General features: G+C 41.8%; 1 protein-coding gene across 1 annotated transcript in view; it reads left to right on the top strand.

Annotated features, from left to right (window-relative positions):
- The first annotated feature begins 5,353 nt into the window (after positions 1-5,353).
- Positions 5,354-24,431, top strand: part of dlgap4b (discs, large (Drosophila) homolog-associated protein 4b) — a 115,248-nt gene continuing 96,170 nt past the window's right edge. The window contains exon 1 of the mRNA XM_030092679.1: positions 5,354-5,679. The gene's annotated coding sequence lies outside the window, so the exon portion shown is untranslated. The remainder of the gene's footprint in view (positions 5,680-24,431) is intronic.

Raw genomic sequence — 24,431 nt, 5'->3', positions numbered from 1 at the left:
GGAGAGGTGCTTGGCATTGATTTGGTTGGAACATACACCTGAAAAGAAACCAGCAGAGTAAATTCAGAAATGGAGACTTTGACTTTGCTCATGATATTCCCACTGAGATTCATTTATGATGCAGACTTCAAACTTTAATAAAAGCGAGGGTTTTTTTTTTTTTCAGGGAAAACATTCTGTGAATAAATGAATTTTGCAGGGACTGGATCGCATGAGGCCGTTTTGTTCATTTTTTTTTCATATTAGTTTTCACCCCACAGATGATTTAGTAGAATATGCTACAGAACATGTGTTTTCTTTCTCTGGCTTATTAATGCCTGGTTGTGTCAGACCTGAGGATTGCAGATGGAAGTAATAAAAAACTTGTCCCCTTTAGCTTGAATAATAAGAATAATACTGTGTTCATGCAGATGGAAACTAGGATAATTACCAATCGGGAAGGTCCCATTTCCCAAGTTACAGAATTCACATGAATAAAACAGACAAACATGGCCAATTCAATAAAAATGACAAATAAGCTCATCATCACATCATACGTCAAACAAAAGATGGATGAAATGCAGCACAGATACAGTTTACCTCCACATTACATTAATGTGCTGTACAGTCATCATCTTTTAAGATGTCAATAGCTGCTGACGATGGATGAAAGCAAAATATACCTTAAACAGGCAGACATGAGCTTGTAGATGCTTTCCACAAACTCCCATTTTCATGAGTGGGAAACTCGCAATTTAACTGTGATCGGATGCATTCCTTTCCCCACTTGCTCATGAATTAACCATTAGCTGAAGGCGTCTTTGAGGATGATCAGCTTCATGTGACATGTTAGCGTAACATATTCTTGCTATCAAGTCACATGCACAGTGTTTTTCTACACTTTCACTGACTCATACATGCCACTCTGGTGAAGTGTCACCTGTACCTGTGAAAATACACAGTTCTTGTGAATAAAATGTGACAAAATATTTTTATTTATACTCCAGAGGAAGCACTTTACCGGTCATATTGTGAGCATTCATTTATTTATTTTTCTTTTCTTTTTTTTTCCACTAAGGTAGCTACAAAGCAGAACAGAGAAACAACTAAGAAAGATTGATTGAAAATGCCTGTTTTCTTCCTGAAGATGAAATTTGCAGAATAAAATAGGACTTCCTATCACTTCAGCACACTTCACATTGGTTTATTTATTTGCAGTGGGTGTCGACTATGATTAAATCAGACATCATGAGAGTTGTGATTGACAATGAGTCCAATGCAGCAACTTTATTAACAATAAAAAAAAAATACTTTGACTGTGCAAAATGATTTATCCTGCTCCATAAATCAAAAAGCACTAAGTCGTTTGTTTCCTCGCGGTGAAAAAGCTACTGGTGCTGCTGGCTGGAACGTTTCACATGGCGTTCACGTGGCTGGAATGTCATGGTGTATTTTGCCTTTTTTTCATTAATGCAAAGAAATGGAGGATCTCTATATATTATTTATAAATGTGTACCTTGTGTGCACTGGACTGGTGGTCTATCTGAACATACTCTGCATTTCCTGCAAAGCTGGAGGGATCAATACAGCAAAATAAGGCGTGTATGTTCCTCGGATTTGAAAATTGTGTTTTCTTGTGTTTGGGAGAAATATTTTTGGACTGAGGAAAAATGTCTTCAGATCTCGAGGGAAATTTCAAATAAAAATCAGTCAGGCCGTATATCATTCAAAGTTTAAAAGTTCAGAGATGTTACATCAAAGTGTCAGGATGTTGTTGGATAAATGCCATCCATCTCTTTTGTGAAGCAAAAAAAAAAAAAAGGACTTTAAGAGATTTAAACTTGGGCAAAATGTGGTGAAAATTAGAGCCTTTCATGTTTTTAATCAAGAGTCAAAGCTCAATGTGCAATGAAAACAAATCTTAGATCTGCAGCACAGTTTGGAACAACTGCCCTTCATGTTTTTTTTTTTTCCTAACTGTCAATGAGATGCCAAGCCTGTTGTTAAACCACATGCAGTTAATCTGTGTTGTCAGGGATGTTGATGAGCAGGTGCAGGCATCATGCATAAACAGTGCTATTTCCTTAATTAGTCCAGGTCACAGTCACACCAGTGTTTAGAACATGTAGAGAAAGGCCCAGTTCTTTCTGCAAAATGCCTATACTGGCTCTGACGTGGGTTTTATAACTGCAGTTTTTCCCCCTGAATTTGTGAAACTTTACATTTCTGAAAATGCATATATGCTAAACGGCATTAAATCTGTGTGTACATGTGTGTGTCTGCGTGTGAAAGAGAGGAGGGTGGGGGACCATCTGTTTATCAGCTGGATGATCACATGACTTCGCTGCTCTGCCACAGTCACTCTCTGCACCACATTTTAATCCATTAATGAATTACAAATGCATATTTACCTCAAGCGCTGTTTTAAAATCCAAACGTGCATTAAGAGAAATCTGCTCAAACGTTTTTGATACATATGGTTATTGCAAAAATTACTATCTTAAAAAAGCAAATAAATTCGCCCATGAAGATGTTTGATTACCTATGATTATGGTCTCTCATGTTCGTCCTCACACAAAATTTCACCTCCCCTAATGAGGCAGGTAATACTCCCTCTCGCTCTGTTCCCACACACCACAGATGCTGCTGAAAGACACACTCCGAGAGGGGGAGCGCTGTTTTGATTCGTGTTCACATGAGCTGAATCTACGCCGTTCACGTTGCATCCGAACTGATCACAACACATGCAGAAGTGCCTGCCATGCCTTGTGGGTAAAGATCTGGCTCGTGAGAGCTTTTCCCTTCTGAAAACCTCCTTTCCCTTGTCTTGTGTGTGACTGCAGAGATGCCAGACATATGGAAATAAAACACTGAAGCACAAAGCCTTATATTTGGTTCAGGCAGTTGTCTCATTCCGGCAAAAAAAAGAAGAAAAAGTGAACAGCTGTGGAGGACTTGCCTTATTACAGTATCCATCAGAGAGGGGGGGTCTGATGGAAGAATAATCAATAAGCGGCAACACTGTTCTGTTGTGGAGAAAAGTGGCTTCTGTAGTGTGCAGAAATGGTTTGTGGGAGAATAAGAGTGATGGTGTGAAGTAGATCCACAGTGTATCTCTGTACGAGCATCACTCCAAACACCGATGGACTGGAACACTGGTGTCTTTGGCTGTAAAAAAAAAAAAAAAAAAAAGCACAAAACATCTGCGAAAAATAGGATTTTATCATCACAGCACTAGAAGAAAAGCTAATGAGTTCTTTTAAATGGGACAAGCTTCAATGTGAGAGTGTGTGAGAGAGATAGAGTGAGAGAGAGCGCTGCTGTGTGGCCCAGCATTACAGTATATCAAGGTAAATGTCGACCTTTTAAAAAATACTTGAATTTCCCCCTGGCCTTCACCTCCCAGGGGCGAGAGCAATCAGATGTGACAGGTGGAAGCAGGCCTACAATAAAGCAATAACCCTGCAGTCCCCCTGCTGCATTAGCTTGGAAAAATCAAGTTTGATGTCTCGCCACACTCCCTCTGCCTCCCTGTCTTTCTCAAGCTGTAGACAATAAAAGGTGTGTTCTTCCTGGGCAGTTAGTGCGCGAGATAGTTCTTTCGTGGCATAACGACACTAATCAGAGCACATCCTTGGTCTGTTCCTAGCTAAATTTAGGCTGACTGACATTACAATAGAGGTGGCAGCGAGAACAAGAGTAAAGTGTTTGGCCTAGTTTAGGCTGGAGACTGTGAGCTGTCCGTGGTGCTGAATCCATTTCATATCTCTCTCTTTTGCTCTCCTTCACTTCACCTCAGCACACATCGTGCACACCGCTCAACAGTGAAGAAGAGGGTGATGAAATGAATTGTGTTGCTTTCGTAGAAAGATCAGGCTGTTAACAAAACATTGAGAGTCTTATTGAGCCACCTTTTCTCTTAATATGGTTCTTTCTGATGCTCATCCACTAAGTTTGCACCAAGACTTAGTGCTATTACTATCCATTCATTTTCTTTGTGTGGTAATTGATTGATTCGTAAAGCCAAAGTGATCTTGAAAGTATGTACTTTGGACATTACCTCAGGGCAATAATAGCCAAAATTTAAGGATACCAATTTCCTATCCCTACACCTCAACATGAGAGAGTTTCAGTCCACCCAGGTAATTTTCTATTTATATCCAAAAGAGGGCTGGAACTGATCTTACCTGATAATTGATGAAAGGCAGGGTACGTCTTGGACTGGTCCATCACAGGGGAAATGACACGCTCACCCCTGAGCACAATAGAGCTGCTAACTAAGTCTCAAAGGCAAAAACTGTCTTTAGACTGTACACCAAAAGGAGGGGTTGCTAGAAAATAAAAACCATAAACACACAGGAATAACATGCAGCAAAGGTCCCAAGCTCAGGAACAAACTAGGGCCGTCTCTGTTTGATACAAGACTCTTTATACAACAGCATGTCAAGTGAAAATGCATCCTTTTTGTGTAAAAATTAGGCATTTACATGGCAAAATAATGATTTTGAAAAACGATGTCTGTTTACACAGAAATGGCAGAAACACCAAAAACAATGCATACGTTTCATGTTGGGCCTCGAGTTATGGCACTACATGAGCCAAGAACAATACGTTATGAACACTAACAATGGCAAGGATATGGCTGTTCACATGGACTAACGACAAAGACGTATTGCCATCAAGTTCCTGGAGAACACGGCACGCACCGGGACTCAAATATACAGAGGAACTCTTTGTTACAGCATGTGTCAGTAACATTTCAGAAAAGTTGCAAATCCCCCCATTAACATGGCACCAGGATATTTTTTGAAAAGTTCTAGTTCGTGAGTTCGATGTTGCTTCGTGGTTATGAGGAGCTGGAGTCAATCTGAGCAAACATTCAGCAAGAAGCTGAATTCAGTCACATCGAAATGTTTGATGAATCTCAGAAAATCACGCAAGATGTGATGGGACAGGTACAAAGAAAATGATCAATCTCATAAGTGCAAGCTTGTGTGAATCAACCATCTCCCTCCACCTTGGGAGAAGTTAGGACTGCCAAATTTATTATGCAGTCTTATGTTATGCTGATGAAGTTTAAGTTGATGAATTAAACAGATCAGGGTTGCTAATTGATTTTCAAATTGAATGAAAACGAAGTGCAGTCGATGGCTGCCAGAAACAGAAAAAAAAACCCTCTCTCTCTCTCTCTCTCTCTCTCTCTCTCACTCTCTCTCTCTCTCTCTCTCTCTCTCTCTCTCTCTCTCTCTCTCTCTCTCTCTCTCTCTCTCTCTCTCTCTCTCAGTTTGTTGGCTGCAGCAGTGTCTCTCAGTCTCTCTCCCGGCTCTCCTGACAGACAGAGGCAGTCCTCCGCTCCCTCTGTCCACCTCTCTGTCCGTCGTGCTGGAAGCTCACAGATGGACGTGGCAGTGATCCGGGGCGCCTCCGCCCCCCTCAACAGGAGACCCTCAAACTCGCTGGACAAATAAGGCTCCAGAGGACAGTCGGAAGGGGGTTTCACCGGAAAAAAAACACGCCGCCACCGCCGCTTAACACCGTGACGCTCGCCGCTGCGCCCCTCTTCCTCCTCCTCATCCTCCTCTCCACAAACAGATGCCCTTCTCGGGAAGTTACGGCCAAAACACGGATAAAAAAAAAAAACCCTCAAACAAATCTTCCAAGTCGTCTTCTCCAGTTTCCCAGACGCGCTCTCCTCTGAAGGTAAGACGGATCCACAGAAACTGTTGAATCGGTGCGCGTCCGCGTCCGCGTCTCGCAGCCCACGTAGCGCCCACCGAACCAATGTGTGTTTTACATATTAAGTGAAATCTGTGAGACAGGAGTGAACGTTTCGTGCAAAGTGGGTGGGAAGGTGACTCATTCTGATCCGAGCGCTGCTTTTTGGAGCCAGTATTTACGCTGCGCCTTTGCGGGCTTTGGAAGACGCTGCAGAACAGAGGCGAGAATCCCTGAGGATGGAAAACATCCACAGGACGCAGGTTGCCCGGCAAACAACAGTATCTCACGTACAAGGACGGAATAGACAAAAACAAAACCTTTTGGGTGGGGGTCCACCAGTAGACCCTCTGAGAATACTGATGCGCTCTTCATCCAGTGTAGTTTGGAGCTTTGCACATTTTGTCTTTAATAATGACACAAGTGCTTTCAGGTTTTATTATTATTGTGTCATTTTAGGGAAATTGTGTTTAGGATTCCACAAGAAGGGGAATCGAGACCCTCCAGTCCCTCCCTGCATAAGAAAAATGTATTTTTATAGATCTGTGTTACAGATGTTGGTGGTGCATCAGCTGAGGTTTTGGCCAAGAGGATGGGGACCCAGTTCAGAAGCATCAGGCTAATGACTTATTTTGGCAAGCTAGTTCGAAAAAGCAAGTGGCCAGATGTGTACTTACAGGTACCTTTATGCACGAAAGCAAATATTGGCTAAAGAGCATTTAAAACCGCATGACTGGTCATGAAAGACACTCGATTTGGTGTCTTGAATTCACCAAAAACACAGCTCTTTTTGATTACATGTTCCCATTTTGTTATCTATATATTTGATAAAGTTTGGTGCTACCAGCACATTTTCAGCATCTATATACTTTTCTATTCAAAATAAATTGCATGAGACAGGTAAAATGTGTATATTTGAAAGCTTGGTTGTGGAACCACAATGTAGAACTAGATGCCAGGTGGCCGTGACACTGACAGTAGCCAGAATCAAGCACCATCATTTTATCTCATGAAAACACCTCAGCCCACAACTATGAATTAAATTGTTTATCTTTTTTCTATTTCTGCAGCTTTGAGGTTTGAGAGAACCAGAGCTATAATTTTTTTTTTTCCCCGAAATGTGAAAAATCACTTCATTTCCAATAATTATACCTTTAAAACATGTGAAAAATGAGGGGAAGTAAAAAAAAAAAAAAAAACTAACAAAAAGGCCAAAAAAACAAAAACAGCTGGTCTCAAAGCAGCGATTTAGCTCAGACTCCCAGTCCAATATTTACAAGGTCAATTGCTCCACAAACTCAAATGAATCACCCGTCCAGCGCCGGCCAATGAGCAGCCGTTCTCCCACAGCACGGCTGAGTGGGCCCAGCTCAGCACAGCCAGGACCAAGTCCATGTTTACAGCTGAGGGAAAGCAATGACGTTGACCAACAACAACTTGCATGGGAGAGATTGTAACCCAAGTCTCATCGATAATAACGGGAGGAATATGGCGTTCAGTTAAACGAAGCGTCATCATTAACGGATCCACATCCAGCTGTGCTCGGTCAGGGTTGCTAATCACGATAAATCAATAGTACTTTTCCCAGCAGTTTAATCAAATTAACTCCAGTGCGGCTCGGCCATATGGATGACAGGAGACAACTTGTAATGACTGCAACATGGTTTGATCCTTCAGGACGCTGCGATGTCTTTCACTCCATCAAATTAACAATGGATTTAGGTCTCGCCACCCTTTTAGCGCAGCTCTCCGAGTGACCTGGAAAACAGCCTAACTGCTGCGTTAGTGGCCTCGATTTGCCTCAACTGCAAAAAAAAAAAAAAAAAAAAAAAAAAAGCAGGCAGTAAAAAAACTAGTAGGCCATGCTAACTCATAGCCATTTATGTCCATCTTCCCTCTCTTGTTCTGTCGCTCTTTCTCATCCACTTTCACACACTCCAACCCCCCCGCCCCCCACCCTGCTAGTATGCACTCACTCAAACTGTGTCTCATCGCATCTCATCACTCTCAGCAGCACTCTGCCCCCTCTGCTTGTCACACACACACACACACACACACACACACACACACACACACACACACACACACACACACAGCACACCAGCCCACAGCCATGTTGGATGTTGTTTGATGAGATGTGCCACCGTTTACCTCTCCTATGCGCTATCTTGTGTCGCCAGTTGTTTTCGTGAATTCATTCGTGCCCTTTGACCCCAGAACAAGGTTGTAATTGTCACACGCTGTTTGGACAGGAAGTGCTTCCTAAAATCCTGGCGACGTTTCAGGGGCCAGGTTCTTTTCTGTCTTCTATAATTGCACCGCAGCTTTGTTTTGGAGAGATGTTATATTGCAGGGAGCCATTTATAATGTATAGAGGAGTCCTGTATTAAATATCTGCTCAGTCAGGGTGGCTGGATTACACCATATCGTGTCAATGGAGGGTGGAAGGCGGTATAGGGAATAGAGAAAAAAAAAAAAATCCTTCCCCTCTCATATTTCCACAGTTTGTCATCAGGCTGCGACGTTACACTGTGTTTACCCCATCACCATTAGTAATCGATTGCTTTGGCATTACTTGTGTAAATGAGGGTTAATATACAAAAAGTTAAAAACAATAAGTTGACATTCTTACTCCCCCCCGCAGTTGAAAAGTACAAACGTCATAGGAAGTCTGTGATCTTGTTTCAAATTCTTGTTTCAAGATCTTGTTGTAAACTGCAGAAACAGATAAAGTAGCAGAAGTCTATATTTAAACGTCCTCACCAGAGAGATAAGGTGTCTTCAGTCCTCCAGTTGGAAACTGTGTCTGCAGAAAAGAAAAAAAAAAAAAAAAGAATCTTTTACATCTTGGTTTTCTCACGACTTGTTCTCAACACAGCTTTTTAGAAATAGATCACAGCCTTTTTTTCCGTGTACAATATTGTTTCATGCTGTTTTGGGAGAGGAGTATGTGCCTATTTTAAAAACCTGAAAAACATATTTGTAGACTTTCCTTCCAGAATAGTTGATCGGAAAAAAACAGCAATGTCAGAAATTAATAATTCATACGGTGAAGATCGCAATCATCCTTTTATTTTTCTTGCTTCTTGGTAGTCAGAGAGTTATTTCCAGTCACGATGCATGGCTGCGAGATATCGAATCTCAAGCAAACTGTGAAATCCAAGAATCTGAAACGTGTCTATGTCAAAAAAGAAGCAGGAAAAAAAAGAGGAGTGAACTGGACCATTTTTGTCCAATTTGCAACGATTCCTGACCAATCTTCTAATTACAAATATACGACAACTCGGCGATAAAACCAACATGACGTGTAATTGCAGAAAATGATCGTGTCAGTGCTGCGTTTGTTTTGCTCGATTTTTCTTTTTTTTCCCTTCCCTTGGCTGTCAGACGTTCACATTTCAGTTGTCATAAGCACAACTTGTCTTTACTTTCAAGCAGAAACACTCGGAAGGAGGCTGTGCGCCTCCCCCGCTCTCCAAACACTTAACTTTTCCCCCACGAAAACCATAACGGCGCTGTGTGGGTATATCTGACACAAAGTTAGACACTTTTGACATCAATTAAAGCCTCTTCTTCTCCTCTAAAACACCTCGCTATCCATTCTAATTAAACCTTACGTCTTATTCCCCCCACCCCCCCCCAGCGGCCGTGGGCCGAGGAATGGGTGCCAAACCCTATTTTCCACCTGCCCTGCAGCTAATGGCCGCCGAGGCAGAACGCCGCTGGGATTGTGGGGTTGGCGTAGGTTCAGGGAGGCTCACCACCCAGCCTGTTGTAATTCTGTACACAACAGGATATGCTACTATGGTTGGTTTGATGCCAAGAAACACTGACGACCACCAGGAAAAAAAAAAAAAACGTCTATTTTCTGCAACTGAAAGTTAAAAAAAAAAGTAGATACCACAAATCCGAGATTCTGCAAAAGTATGACAATTGAGTGGTTTCTCTTTTTCTTTTTTTTAATGTGCTACTGTTCTCATGCAGGGACAATACAGCAGGAGTGTTAAGGTAGCTGATGCACTTCGCTGAGGTGAAGCTAATTAGACTTTCACATGCGGCTGCTACGGTAAAACTGTCACTTCTTGCAGCAGAGACGCCGCTCTGCCCCGGCGCTCAATTCATGCAATTAACCGTCATTCATAAAGCCGGATCTCACTTGTAGACGTCATAACATTTTACAGTCAGGCTACATGGTCCATACTACGGTCATGCTCATCATTACTGCCTTCAATTGAAAGTCGTGATCAGACAAGATGGTAGATGTACTAAAGATGATGTGTGCAGCCTTTTACTGCTCGGTCCTGTTTCAGGTCGTATGGGACTGGAGACAATCCCAGTTTAGAGGCTGACATCCTGGTTTGGTGGAAACTGAAAGGGTCATCATTTGGAGACATGAATTCACTGAGTACTTACATTTTTAGACTTTGAGGGTAATCTTGTGTATCTGTAGAAAACAGTAGATGCACAGGGAAAACATGCAACGAGAGCGTAGACCACAATACTTTCCTTTTGTGTCTTTTGAATATGTTTTCCATGCAAACAAGCATAACCTGAGGGGAGCTTTTCTTACATTGTTTCTCTTGTTCTGCCTTTTCTTATCTGCAGTGCTTGAACTCTGTGCAACTGGAAACATAATTATGCACTTTTCTAAACTAATGACCATTAAAAGTTATGTAAAACACTCACCTAAGGTCAGTAAAGGTTTGCGTTGCATAAATTGTGCGGTGGCTGGCTTTGAGATGAAAACCTTTGCGAGTGTGTGTGTGTGACTTTAAAATGCTGTAATTGGTCAGGACACACTCTTTGAATAATGGCAGCCAATCTATGGCTCTGTTATATAAAATGGACTCTGATTTTAATGACTGTGTGCATATTATGATCCCATCTCAATGTGTGAATAATTTAAACATAGCTTGCAACAAACGCTGTGTCCCACAGCGGGAGAGGACATGTTGCTGCAGTGCAGCATGAGTGTAGAAAGTCATCCCTACAAATATGGTTTTCTTTTTTTAAAGAATTAGTTTAACATGATGCTGGAAAACCAATAAAAAAAAAAATTCAAAAATTCAAAAAATTTTCAATTCAATGAACCAGAAATGATTGGAATCGATCATTGAAGCAAATATAATATTTAATATGAAATCACAGCTGTTTTTGAAGTAGATGACATAGAAGATAAACATTGAGAATTAAATGACATTGAACATAAAGATATGAAAAAGAGTATTATCGATATGGCAGTTTAACGTATTCATATATCTCACCTAAAAAAGTTACTTCAGTTCTTCGTCTGTAATTTGAATAAGTTACAGGTCACAATCAAATAAAGGAAACCAGCAAATAAAAGTTCCCCAAATAATGAAATCCAGTTTATTAACACCAGCATAAAGATATTCCATTATAAGACAATTATGTAAATATAACCTGATTGCTAGAAATGTATTGGCCGACTGTTGCACTCCCATCCTAAATCGGCAGACAGCTATCACTGAATTTAGTTTCCCTTCATTGGTTTTCATAGTTGACAAATCTGTTGTAACTCAGAGTCAAACTTGAACAGTTTGCATCTGTTTGGTCTGTTTTTTGGTTTTTTTCCTCCACCTTTTTCAGTAAACTCCCACATTCCAACATATGTTTGTTTTTGGTACATTTGAATCTTGAATTTTGATAACTGATAGTATGTATTGTCAAAAAACAAACACAAAAAGCAAAGGTCTGCTAAAGACTTAATGAAGATACATACAAATTATAAGATCAGTGCAAAGTCCAACAATAAATACAAGTATTAAGAAATGTGTAAATGTTGAATAAACCTTTTAGTTTGATTAAAATACATGAGTTCAGCTTGCAGTACTGCTACCTTCAACATAATTTTTGTTCCGTACAGGATGTTCTCTTTTTCTACCGCGCACACACTTTTTCAGTTTGTCTTCTTATCCTCATTTTCTCTCAATTTCATCCTGCCTGTGCTTTTTTTTTTTTTTCTTTTTTCCTCTCCCCTCACCTTAATCTCGACCCCCACCGGCAGCTAAACCCACCCGGCTCCTGCGTCTTCCTGCCTTCCCAGAGAGCAGCCTAATAACAAGGCTGTGTTCCACGCTCACTCCTGCATTAGGATGCAGAACCTTCTCTCCGCCGCGCTTTCTCAATGGCCTTAATCCTTCCCCCCTCCGCTATGAATGATAGCCTCAGCAACTAGCCCCCCGTCTCCGGCAGCCACGGGCCCATTGCTAAGTATAATGGTGAGAAAATGGCTGCAGTCAAAAGATGTTTCCTGGGGAGAGGAGGTCAGCTGTTCAGTCATAACAGTTGAGTCAGAGACCGGGGAGCCGAGTGCAGAAGAAAGGTTTCTGTCAGGCCCACAGCCAGCGACTTCTCAGCGTCGGACGGAGGATGAAGTTAGATTTGGGTTAAATGAGTCAAGATCAGTGGAAAATACAGCAGGTCGAGAGTTTCTTCACTGCGTTTCATGTTGAACGTCCAGAAAAGTCAGTGGTGGTTCGTCTTTATTCTCGATGTTTGAGCCCAGACCTGTCTTCGGTTGTGAGTCTGTGTGAAATATGTCTTCATCTGGGGCTGTTTGTATTAGCTGTCACCATATTAACAAAAGCTGTGTGTGTCTTTTCTTACTGACAATTACATTTCTGCCATTTTATTGAAAAATTAATAAAAAACTAAGTTATACGGTTTCTTTCAGCAATTTTAAAAATTACCTTTGAATTCAACAACATGAAAGATTAACCAGATTTACAGGCCAGGTTTTCACTGTTCAAATCAAGGAGACGAGCCGATGTTTGATTAAAACGTATTTCTGAAGGTACAACTAAAGTGTCACAGCATCAGTTATTTCACTGTTGTAATATTTTCTGTTCACGCAGTTTTCAGTTTGTATTCAACAGGTGTTGCCAAAAGAGCTTTATTTGATAAATCGCATGTCTTTATGATATTTTACCCCCTTGACTTTAGTTTTAGTGGCCCCCTCAGTGCTGCCAGGTTTTTTTTGGGGGGGAACAACGGCTCTCCTTCATTAAAAAAAAAAAAAAAAAAAAAAAACTCCCTCCCTGATAGCGTTTGCCATCAGTGCCTCTCTCCTCTGCTGCCAGATTCCTGATAGCATGAGAGGATTGTTCTTTATTAGAGGCGAGACCACTTCCCGGCCGGGCGGACTCATTGAGATGCGAGACCCCCGCCGGAGAACCGGGAGGGGAAAAATGAAATTAGAGGACACAAGAACAAGCAGAGAGCAGACCCACCTCTGTGTTCAATTTACTTGTTAAATCTACTCACAGTGCCTCAGTAATCGTCTCTCCTTCTCTATCTCACACGCACACACATGCACGCACGCACGCACGCACGCACGCACACACACACACACACACACACACACACACGCACGCACACACACAGAGTCTGGAAGCAGGATGTATGTAAGTAATGATGGCTGTTGTCCGTCACAAAGAAAACACCCCGGTTCATTTCCAGTCATGAGGCCGTTCTGTGAGAGGACTACATGTTTTCTCTGACGGTGTGCTCATGCACGTGCACGTGCACATGCATGCGTGTGCGTGGGATTTCTTCAGATGCTGCAGCTTCTTCTCGCAGTCCAAAGATACTTAATGGGTCTGTTTCCATCCTGTGTGAACTCTGACCTGTCCTGGGTCAGCGTCGGCTCAAAACGTGTGTGCTGTCGCTCTAATATCAGCCAAACACATATAACGGAGAGAAAACGTGTATATTTTTCCTCCCTTTGTTGGGCTTCCAGGTTTTTCAGATGTTGGAAACAGCAAATCGTTGTTTTACGACATAAAACTAGATATATTACATACTTATAATTCTGAAGGTATCAAATTAGTTCATTCTGAAAACTAATCAATTATTCAGGAGCAAGTTATTAATAAATATATGTCCGAGGTCACAGAAGAAGAGGGGAAAGAAAGAACAAAGTAATAGAGACTTCATAGTGAAATACCGGTAGTCTTCTGTTTTGTGAAGCTCTTCCTTTGCTGTGTTCTGGTTCTTTTATGTTTCTCTCGAGCCCTTTGTGCCGTTTCAGATCATAAGTCTCTCCTAAGGTTTAGAGTTGGATTCAGGTCAGCAGTCATAGCCGGCCAGTTAAAACGGCCCATTCCCGGCCCATTCTTCTGCAGCTGAATGTGTTATTCAGGTCGTTTTACTGCAGAACAATTCGAGACCTTCGCCTCAGACCTGGCTTCCTGAAAGAGTGAAACACATCAGTCATATTTACATTTTTCCATTTCCTTGTCACAACTAGAAGCTCCACTGTAGTTTACAGTAAGAAAGGCAGTACTTTCCTGTGTCACTCCTGAAAAAAGCAGAACTTCCAGGGAGCTGTGTTTTGTCTCATTCTGTCCAGTGAACACAGTACTCCCTCTTTTTCCTTTTCCCATGAACTGTTGCTTTGCTTAGTGCACACTGTAGGATTCAGACTGAATCAATGATAAAACAATCTTGAAAAGCGCTGGTCTGTGTTCCAATTAAATGCTGCTTAGCTTCAGCATCCTCCTACAGTGATCCATAATGTTTCTAAACATGTGTTTAGCCTTTCTTTCAGTGGAACTGATCAGACCACGGATCTGATGTGCGGTGAATAATCGGGTGTGCAACTTAATTAAGTGTGCGGTGATTACTTTCCATGAAAACAGCACAACAAAGCTCTTAAACAGTTCGGAAATGTGTGAGCTGCATTTGGGAGAACTGCATCCTTATCCTTCAGCAGCTGCTTCACCCTCTGTGACTGCTTCAGTCTGCTCCAGTTTATCTTCCTCTGAGCGCTTCATTTGTCTTTTTCTCCTTTTCTGTCAATGCGGTTCGGCTTTTAGGCAGCGGCTCCTGGTGATCCGTGGAGATTTTCACATCGATACGAATGTAAAGACATGCTGCCGGTTCACCTTTTTTCGCGTGCGTCGAAAAACAAAAGCGCTGCTCATCCAGCTGCAGATTGGTGCAATCATTACTGTGTGAACCCGTCTGCACTGACTAGTGGCTGAACAGGAGCATGTTTATACAAAGATGTCACAAATTATTACCATGCAGGGAAACGCTGCATTTCAATCACGGTGCATAATTGAATTGTTTCAGTGCATTGAGTTTTTATCACTGGCTGTATATGAAAAAACACAGCTGCCACGGGAGAAATAACACTCTGCAGTCTAAATTAATGGAACCAGGCTGCAGAGGAAAACAAAAAGTTTGGTGTGACTCACTATCTGCTTGACAGGATACAGATTGAGCCGCTACCCGGCTGCTCTTTGCTGTTACACAAGACTTAACTTATTAGCTGCCCCCGTCTCGTGTCTGTGTGTGTGTGTGTGTGTGTGTGTGTGTGTGTTGGTGGGGTTTGATTAGCTTGTGCAGGTCTTCTAAGGGCTTGCTGTCTTATTTGTGATTCCAACCTAAGTGCCTGTGTCCCTAATGAGGGCTGGAGATGTTCAGCTTGACAAAGCTCTCTTAAGTGCCTCTTTAAACCATTTGAGGGTCCGATCCATATGTTTGGCTGCATTGCATGTATGCCGCCCGGCCGGCGGCCGCACACGTCCCTAATTTGCATTCTCACTGCTTGTAGTTTCAATGTCTTGTCGAAAGTTTCCGAGGCAGTGTCTTTTATTCTTTATTTTCCACTTTAAAAACTAATTCATCTATCTTCGTTCATTTAGCCGCTGCAGGTTTTAAATTTTGCCTTGCATTATTGAAGTGCTTTGTTATTCCCGGTGTTTTGAAAACCCCACCGTGCCTTTTGGTATGAGTTGTTTTGGAGTAATTGCAGGAGTCTTCTGCAGCACAGACCTGCAGGTGACTCATAAAGGATATCACTGAATGAGAGGGAAAATAGAAAAAAAAGGGGGGAACAGAGAGGATTGTGTTGATAAACAGACAGACAGTGAAGCTGCCAGGTTAAGATGCCAGCTGCTGGAAAACTACAGAACAAAGGATATTGCCAAAGCTCAGGAGGCAGAAGAATATATTCCTCGTATATATTAGGGTTATGCACAAGTTTATCTGCAACTGCAAATACTGTTTGCTTATCAAAACAAATCATGGCAGGGTGTCATTCACATATTTCGGAGTCAAACAACTCTGCAGTTTTTCTCGCAAGTTATTTTAGCTACTAATACAGACAGATGCATCCTTAAATTCCATGTATCCCCGCATTTGTTTTTAAAGCACTTTCATCATGCACGGATTATTTTAATAACTAAGAAAACTAAATCAGAGTCTAATTCAGCATATTGCTCCAGGTTCATTGTTGAAGTCAGCTAATCAAACCTGCTGATTGAAATCAGCATAACACAATAAAGCAACTTGTTCCACAACAGCTTGTTAGTCTGTATTCCTCTAACGCCAAGTGAACTTATGGTAAATTATGATAAATATGAATCCTAATGGAGTTTTATTTGAACTCATCTCCTGGAAATGCCATCACCTCTTTGTCAAATTCCAAATATCAAATGAAAAGTCCTGTCTCCTCAGTAACACTAACCATCTATCAGAAGCTCAGCTGTGGGGTTTGTGACCTTAGCCGTGCTGACACACAGGATTAAAAAGGTTTTCAGTCTCTGCCGAAAAGCCGGAAGCGACCTTACCTTATCTGAGGAGGTTGAACATAAGTATATGATCCATTTTTGCTGCGTCACAGTGGCTTAACGCTGGTGTACTAATTCCTGGTAACCTTGCTCTCAAACTCTTGTTGGGGTTGAGTCATTGACAACTTATCAGTGTCTTGAATAGGTTTTAAAAGGAGGAGGAAGTCCTCTCAACACTGGGGCATTGACTGACTTATTAAAGGCATTGAGGAAAAAAATGTTTTTAGACTCGTACAGCATTGGACAACTTCCTAAAAACAAAATATCGCCTACGCTTTTAAACAGTTGAATGAGGACAGACCTTATAAGGTACGATGATGCTGTTTTTTTACCTTTTGTCTGAAGGTTTGACAGATCTTGATCAGGTCGATCATCAGGCCGCATGAGAGAGTCTATGAATAGATCTGTGTGACTTAACAGCGGAAGACTGTTGGTGAATGGATTTTAAATTTATCAAACGTTTTACAATTCAGTGCTCAGTGATAAACAGGACAGAACTTTAGTGCAGCTGATGTATGATATCATACAGTTATGACGGATTTTCAACTGAATTCCAATAAATTGAAACTGACAAAAAGCCCATCTGATTGTACACTGTTTTACTATTTTCTACATGATTGAACTAATGTTGTTGAGCAATGTCTGTTTAAGCTTGTCCACAGATGTCATGTTTCTTCAGAGAACACACAACAGCAGATCTGATGAAGGTGTGTGTGCCTGCATGTGTGTCGCACGCAGCACTGACTAATAAATATAAATGTCCCCACATGTCAGATCCTCCTTGCCCTTGCTTTTGAGCAAAGACATGCCATTATCCATCCTCTCATGTAATATTGTGCTCGCTAAATAGCTAATTATATATGCAGCGGTGGAGAATATTGCACTGGAGCATGTCATTAACCTTCTAAGTGCTGCTCGATCCGTGCTTTATGGCATGTGGCATCAATAACAATGCACCCTGGCTGCTGTAATTTTCAACAAGCCCCATTGATCGCTGTGATACAGCAGTCCATTTAAAGCTAATAAATCACGCTGATAAGAGTGAAGCATTCTGTCAGCGTGGGACATTGAGACATTGGCGGCGTTAATAATGTGACGACGGTGTTGTTCCTCTGACTGTCGCGAGCGTCGTGTCGCGTCCATAATAACCACTCCTGACCTGCTCTCGGCTTCCTCGCCGGTCCTTCCATGTGGAGACTCCAGCAGACGCGCTCTCTGGACGCAGCCCGTATTAATGTGAGCCATTACTGGTCAGATTATAATGAAATCATGTTTGAACATGAGCCTTTGTTTATGCAATGAAATAAAAACACACAAATGGATTTCTGGGCGAAGGACCTCAATCTTTATAAATGCATGTGTGATTACGCTGAATCATTCCGCCGCTTCGCTAAATACACGGCATTTGAATTCATTTAGAATAATATAATGCATAATGTGCTTTAGTGCTTGTGGTAGTATAGCTGGTCTCCGTCCGTCCGTCCGTCTGTCTGGCCTCCAGTCATGCCCTGTGCCTTATCGCCGCCACCTCACTCAGTTATTTGACTGCGACAGGCCACCACAGACTGGCAAATGTTCGATAAATCAGGTGGTTTAAAAAAAGAAGCGCCACGCCGAATGCAGCACAGCACTTAGTGTGATTAATAGCTTGAGATGACAAAGTGCCTTGCCTTGAGGGGTTGTGTACATATGTATGGGACAATTTATTTCTATCTCCCAGTTGTATATTTGCATTCATATTTATTAGACAGTATTTTTCATACGGAACACAAGAAGCTCTGCGAGGCGTATTTGACAAAGGAGACCCACCGCTGGAGGTGAACTGCAATGCATGAATAATGCTGTCCATCTTAGTTTAGCACAACATTTGTAGTTTTACTGAACATAAATCACGAGTGGATACAATCATGAATCAAAGTGCAGGCCAAAACCGAGTCATTTAGATTCATCCGTACATGTCTGATAAACTGTACGGCCGCCCAGCCCGTAGTGACAGAGATATTTCAGTTTAATAACTTACAGTTAGAAGCCAATCAACTGTCCATAAAGCCATTATCATTCTCTGTGAATCATTGTGCAGCGCAGTCGGAGGCTCGTCGGGTCTGAATGTCTGTGACCTACAGCGACTAAACCCTGCAGAGTCACGTGCCTTGTGGTCTGGAGGGCCTCATGAGAGCAGCGTGGAAAGGTAGAGGTCACACTCTTCACAGACGTCAAGAAGTTCCTTTGAGATCGGTTAGTGTCTCTGAAAGACTGAGTTTTTTTTTTTTTTTTTGAAGAGCATTGATCAATTGTTCATTGGCAGAAAGCAGCAAAGACAAGCATTCTTCTCCAGACAATCCTCGGAGTACATGCACTCTTATCAGTGGAGTATTATTATGGGGGAGTATGGGTTCCACCAGGACGGCCATTGTTGCTTCAAGGCTCTTCTCTTCTGACAGACGTGTGTTTTCTTTCTGCTCCTGTGGTGAAAAGTGCTCATCTTGACAGTGACTCCACTGCAGTCATCTCCATGTGATCTTGACTCGTACTTTTCCACCACAGGAGCCTGCTGAGGTTATCGACTGCTATGAGCAACCTTTTATTGCTGTCAAAAAAAAAAAATGCATTGTGTCATGCAGTGGCTCCCAGTCTGTGGTTCCTCCTCTGAGATTTCCAGAACTAGATTTTAATCATATTAATTCACTTTGTAGAATGTAGACCTGGGAAAATGCTTTCTTTTTGAAACCTCTTATTTTTGTAAGTTAGAATGATTGTGTCTATTTGGATTTAATGTAATGTTTAGAAAATTGAGTGATTGGAATTAGGATTTGTTGTCTATCTTACAGGAATATGGAGGAATATGAGAGGTTATTGTAAAATTCCCTCATAAGCATTTGAAAAAAATAGTTTTCAACTAAGACTCCAAAGTTAGTGATTCAAAATGTATGGTGACATGAAACTCAGTACACCAGACGTGTCGATCAGTTTATCAGTAAAGCCTTGTCTCTCAGTCATGAAGTTTAATTTGAATCAGCAGTATGAACTTCGGCAGGCTTCACAGTTTTACTCACTCCACTGTTGTAAACAGGCCCTTTGGTCTTCAAAGCAGACTGCTCCAGTCAATCCTCAGACTGATTTAACATCTTCACGGGTCAGGTTGTGTGACCAAGGTCGTAAGCAGAAGTCATCGGTTGATCAATGTGCAAGTGAACACATACGACTTGATGTGCTTCAGCCATCTGGACGTCGACCGTGTGCTTCAGCGACACTGCAAGAGAGGGTTGACCTTCACAGAGGCAGCACACGGTGCACTTGTCCCGGGCTGTTAGCGGGCCACATGAGCCCATGCATATTTGATGCAAAACTTAAGCTGACCTCAGCAGAACACAAGAGACACAGCTCCTCAAAAATTCCTCTTTTGAGGATTTTGTGTAAGACTCGTGTAAGTGTTGCCGATGTGAGTCTTTCTGCTGTCTCCGCTTTGAGATGGGAGGGAGAAACAAGCTTGTTCCTGCTTTAAGAGAGTCAACTGCTAATTTGATCAATCGTCAAGACTGCTGTTAGTTACAACAAGTGCCACTGAAGATAACTTTGGAAATTGCTTTGAAAATAAGGAACACATCAAAACTGGCAATAATGTTGTCCAGAGTGGACGAAAAGACATCGAGAAGCAGGTTGGGTATGCAACCGATGGGTGTACGTTGCTCTGGATGTGAAAATTGTCGTGTACATGCACTCACACTTTAAACACAAAAAGTACCTTTTTCACCACCACTCCCACCACGGCGGGTTCGTGTGCAGCGGTGACAGGTCGACAGGTTTTGTTAGCAGGAGAAAACCGAGAGAAAAGACAGAGCTTGATGTTGAACTGGTGCTGCTGTGCTGATGAAAAGCCTGAGGCTAGTGTGTGTGTGTGTGTGTGTGTGTATGTGTGTGTGACAGAGAGAGGACAGAGAAATGGATGTATGTATGCATATGTGTCTGACTAAGCTTTTTCCTGGTATGTACCAATTTCACTGATAGGAAGCTATTAAAAGTGGATTTTTTTTTTGAAGTGGAAAGCTCTGATTTGTTTAAATCCATGCCCCGTTCAGAGCAAGCTAATACCACGGCACTCTGAGGTCAGCTTTTTCTCTTCTAATGCTATTGCATTATAGCTCTTTTGTTCTCCCTGCACTCTTTTTGCTCCCTTTATTTCTCCATTTGTCCTCCTCCCCCATCCTGCCATCCTGTATCTGCCACCGACCTTGTTCTGGACCTGAACCGTGTCCTCACGCCACAGAGTTTGTGCCTGTGTGTGTGTATGCGTGTGTGTGTGTTAGCCTTCAGCAGTTGAACATGTAGGAGTTGCATGGTTTGATAAGATTGGATTTCATCATTGTTGACTCATAGCAACATTATAATATTGTGTTTCATGAAAGAGGCTTCTTCTTTTCACATGGGTCTCATTTGTGCCTCTTCCATTTCTAGTTTTTTTTTTTTCTCTTTATTAAAGTTCGACAGTAATGTCCCCATCCTCTCAAAGTCATTTCTTCTTATCTTCCTAACATTTTAAAGTGGCAACAGAAGGGTAATTGTGACAGTGACAGTTGCTCGAGAGAATATACAAACTGTTAACCCTGATGTGACTCATGCTACCAAAACTTGTTTTTTTTCTTCTGCAGGATTTCATGCACTACTTTGCATGATCGCTGCAAACCGATCCCAACTTGGCATGTGCTGCTGCACCTGGGGACATCTGTTTACAATGCAAGGAAGAAAAGCTCCTGCTTCTTACCTGCATTTTGTCTCATTGATCCACTGGAGTAGATCAACCTGTTCTTTTTGAAAGACGATTAAAGAGGGGAAAAAAATCTCCCGAGGAGAGAAGTAACACACCAAAGCAAAGTCCACATAGCAGCAGGAAAGGAAGCTTTCAACTTCTCAGCGGGACGTCGGCAACAGGATTAGCAAATTGCTGTGACAGTCTGACATTTGAACCCAGGGGTGGCGTCCGCCGGTGAAGCTGGGCCGCCGATAGTTTTAGCGGTCGCCCGGTTCTGGCAGGGCCTTTTGGTGTTATTATGAACGTTTGCGGTGCAGCGACAGTATCCCTGCAAGAGCTTGTGTCATGGTTTTTATGACGAGGGCAGATTTAAAAAGGATTGGTGGTTAATCCTTCAGGGGTCGCCCAGGCTAAGAGATAATAGCTCACTTCATTTGCAGTGCGAACAGTGCAGACAAGGGGGAGAACATCTCAACTGGTTAGCGTCTCACCGCTGTTTAACCAGATACTGAATCTTACCAACAGGCAGTTAAGCTTCAACATCATTCTGATGCATTCCTGTGTGTTTTATCCCTTTGCCTAGTGGCTACTGTGGGCATCATTTTTCTCAGGTTTTGTGTGCTCCTCTGTTATTATTCCATCAAGGCTGAAATCTTCTGATGGAATTTTGTCCAATTCAAAACGCTCCTTTTGAGACGAATTAAAAAATGTTTCAGTGCCTCAAGATCAATGTCACTGCCTAACGTGAGTCCCAGTTTTATCAATGCGGTATCTCAGTCAAGCCCACGCACTTAGTCAAAGTCAAGTCAAAGCCAGTTTTATCGTCACTTCTGCTGTACACACAAGACACACGGTGGAATCAAAATGTTGTTTTACTTGCTCTCCTACGGTGTGTAGACATACTGTATATCACCCAGAATGAAAAAGAGGATAGGCACAGGCAATGTCACCCAAAATAAAATAGAAAAAAATAATGGATTACCCAAAATAGAATGAAAATAAAAACAATAGACAATATAATCAAGAAAACAATGCAACAAGATTTTGAAATAAATTACAAAAGGTGCAATATACCCTCAAATGTACAATAATATGACTTTGATGATCAAACCACCTGCAGTAAAAAAAAAAAAAAAATCAAACGGCATCAAAAATCTGGACAGGTCTCAGGACACAAGGGACAAGACTGAAATTATTTATCGGATGCTTGTGATCTTTGAGCTGAAAGAGAACTGCAGTAAGAGCATGTCATGGTACCGATGGTGGAGGCAGCTTTCACAGATGAAATGCACTCAGTCCTGAAAAGTATGTCCATGTTTAGGAACATCTGCCTCCATCTCAGCATTTCCTCCAGCTCTCTGTGAGTGTTTCCTGTGTTTTTCTTTATACCATCGCTGTCAAGTGTAAAGTGAGTCAGTAGTTTCTATAATAAAATAAAAGTTCTTGATTTTGTAACCTGATTGGGGTGTCTAGCATAACACTAAATTTGATATAAACAACATAATTATTGGCATAAGATAAAACCCCCCAATTTCACAGATGCATGACTATTTAACATAGAAATGATCAAAGTCAGAATCCAGCTTGACTTCTACAGGTCCAGAGTTCCACATTTTCATTCCACAAAGAGAAAAAAATGTCCAAATGCTGACTTACGCAGGATACCGTAGAATTCCCCGATCCTGGAGCTTTACTGAAACCACACCGAGGGGCTCGGACAGGCAGATAGAAGAAGTCTAGAACTGGAAAAAATAATATATTTATCCAAACTTCTCAAATCTACTTTCCCTGAGAGGTTCAGTTATTGTACGTGCTGCTTCGTTACCTTGACACACGGTCACACGTCAGTGAAGATGTGAAAAAAAAAAATCAGACAATTTGCAGAATGATAATAAAAAGACAGATTCTGATAAGTTTGCTTTTGCAACCCCGCTCACCAGCTGAACATGAATGGCCAGACCTGTTCTGTAAAATCAGACCTTTTCGATTTACATTTCAGAAAATGCCCTAACCGTTGTGGGATTGGGGTTGTCGAGTGTGGAATAAGTAAACCTAATTGCTAATGTGACTCCTTCTGTTCTTTTGACCTTTGTCTTGGTGTATCAGTCTATTTTGGTGCCATTTCTGTGACCATAGGACCATTTAAAACATCAATCATATCATCTTGCAGGTTCCCAAAAAAAAAATCGCAGTTTCGCTTGGATGTCTTCATCGTGCCCCAGAAACTACAAAAAAACCTATTTTTGATGAGCCTGACTCACTCATCCTTCCCTGTATACTCATGAGGGAGCTAATGCAGCAGCGGCGACTGTAGGCCCCGCTAGCCAAGACGCTATTCAGGCTGACCAGAATCTTATCTGAGCACAAAGGTTGCTAAGAGGTCACACAGAGACTCATTCAGCTAATTAAAACACTGTGCCATGACTGCAGCGCGGCTTCTCGGTGAGCCTGGGAGTCCTCTTCATTCACTTCATCAAGCACTGACCTCGTTTGCCGATGTGTTCTGTGTTTATGCCGAGCTGTTTAAATGTGACTTATGAATTTTCTCCTCTGGCAGCGGGCCGTGACATTTATAGACTTCAAACTTGAAGAACGTCTGGAGTTGAGACGGCAGCTGAAACAGGGAAAAAGTGACATTTAGGACAGGTTTTTGTTTCTGCAGAGCTCTTCTGTGCGTCGCGACATGACCCTCGTGGCATTTGAAGACTTACAGTTTTTATGGCTGCGTTGGAATTTTCAAACACTTTATGTGTTTTTATGAAGCTGCTTCTTCCACACAGCAACTCTATAACGCTGACTATACTGCATACTGAGGCATTTGGAAGTCCCGTTAAAGTAAGTCTTTGCAGGCATATTAATATAGAGCGTAAAATGAGTGCTTAGATCCTGGAGGGTTAAAATCCCAGGGTTCACTTTTTCAAACAATAAGAGTCTGCAGAACTAATTCCATGTAATTATAATTTGGTGCACCCCAGGCCCAGTTTGGTGCTGTTCACGCTAATTTAGTTTGCTCCGTGTTTGCATAGTTAACACCTCCACAACAAACCTGGCAAACTATCCCTGCGCCTCAAGTCAAAAACAACTGAAAATGAGGTTTTGCCGACATAATTTGTGGAGAAATTTGAGCTTGCAACACCAATGTGTTTGTTTTTTAGTTATTTTTTCTCCGTTACCTCTGCAATTGTCCTCTCAGTACTTATTAACAGGATAAATGTCTGACCTTTTGATACCTCCGGTTAAAGTAATTAAACTGTGATTACTTTGACACTTTGTTTGTTGTATTTACTGTTATTTTTTCTCACCTGCATTTCGCGCTGCTCTAATCCTTCACATCACACAACTAATAGCACTGTTCTGAATTTTAATCAAACTAATTACCAGGATTTGAC

The sequence above is a fragment of the Salarias fasciatus genome, chromosome 5 (assembly GCF_902148845.1).
Source record: "Salarias fasciatus chromosome 5, fSalaFa1.1, whole genome shotgun sequence".
Classification (NCBI taxonomy): domain Eukaryota; kingdom Metazoa; phylum Chordata; class Actinopteri; order Blenniiformes; family Blenniidae; genus Salarias; species Salarias fasciatus.
The sequence above is the reverse complement of the archived record's forward strand: the minus strand, read 5'-3'. Positions and strand labels throughout refer to the sequence as shown.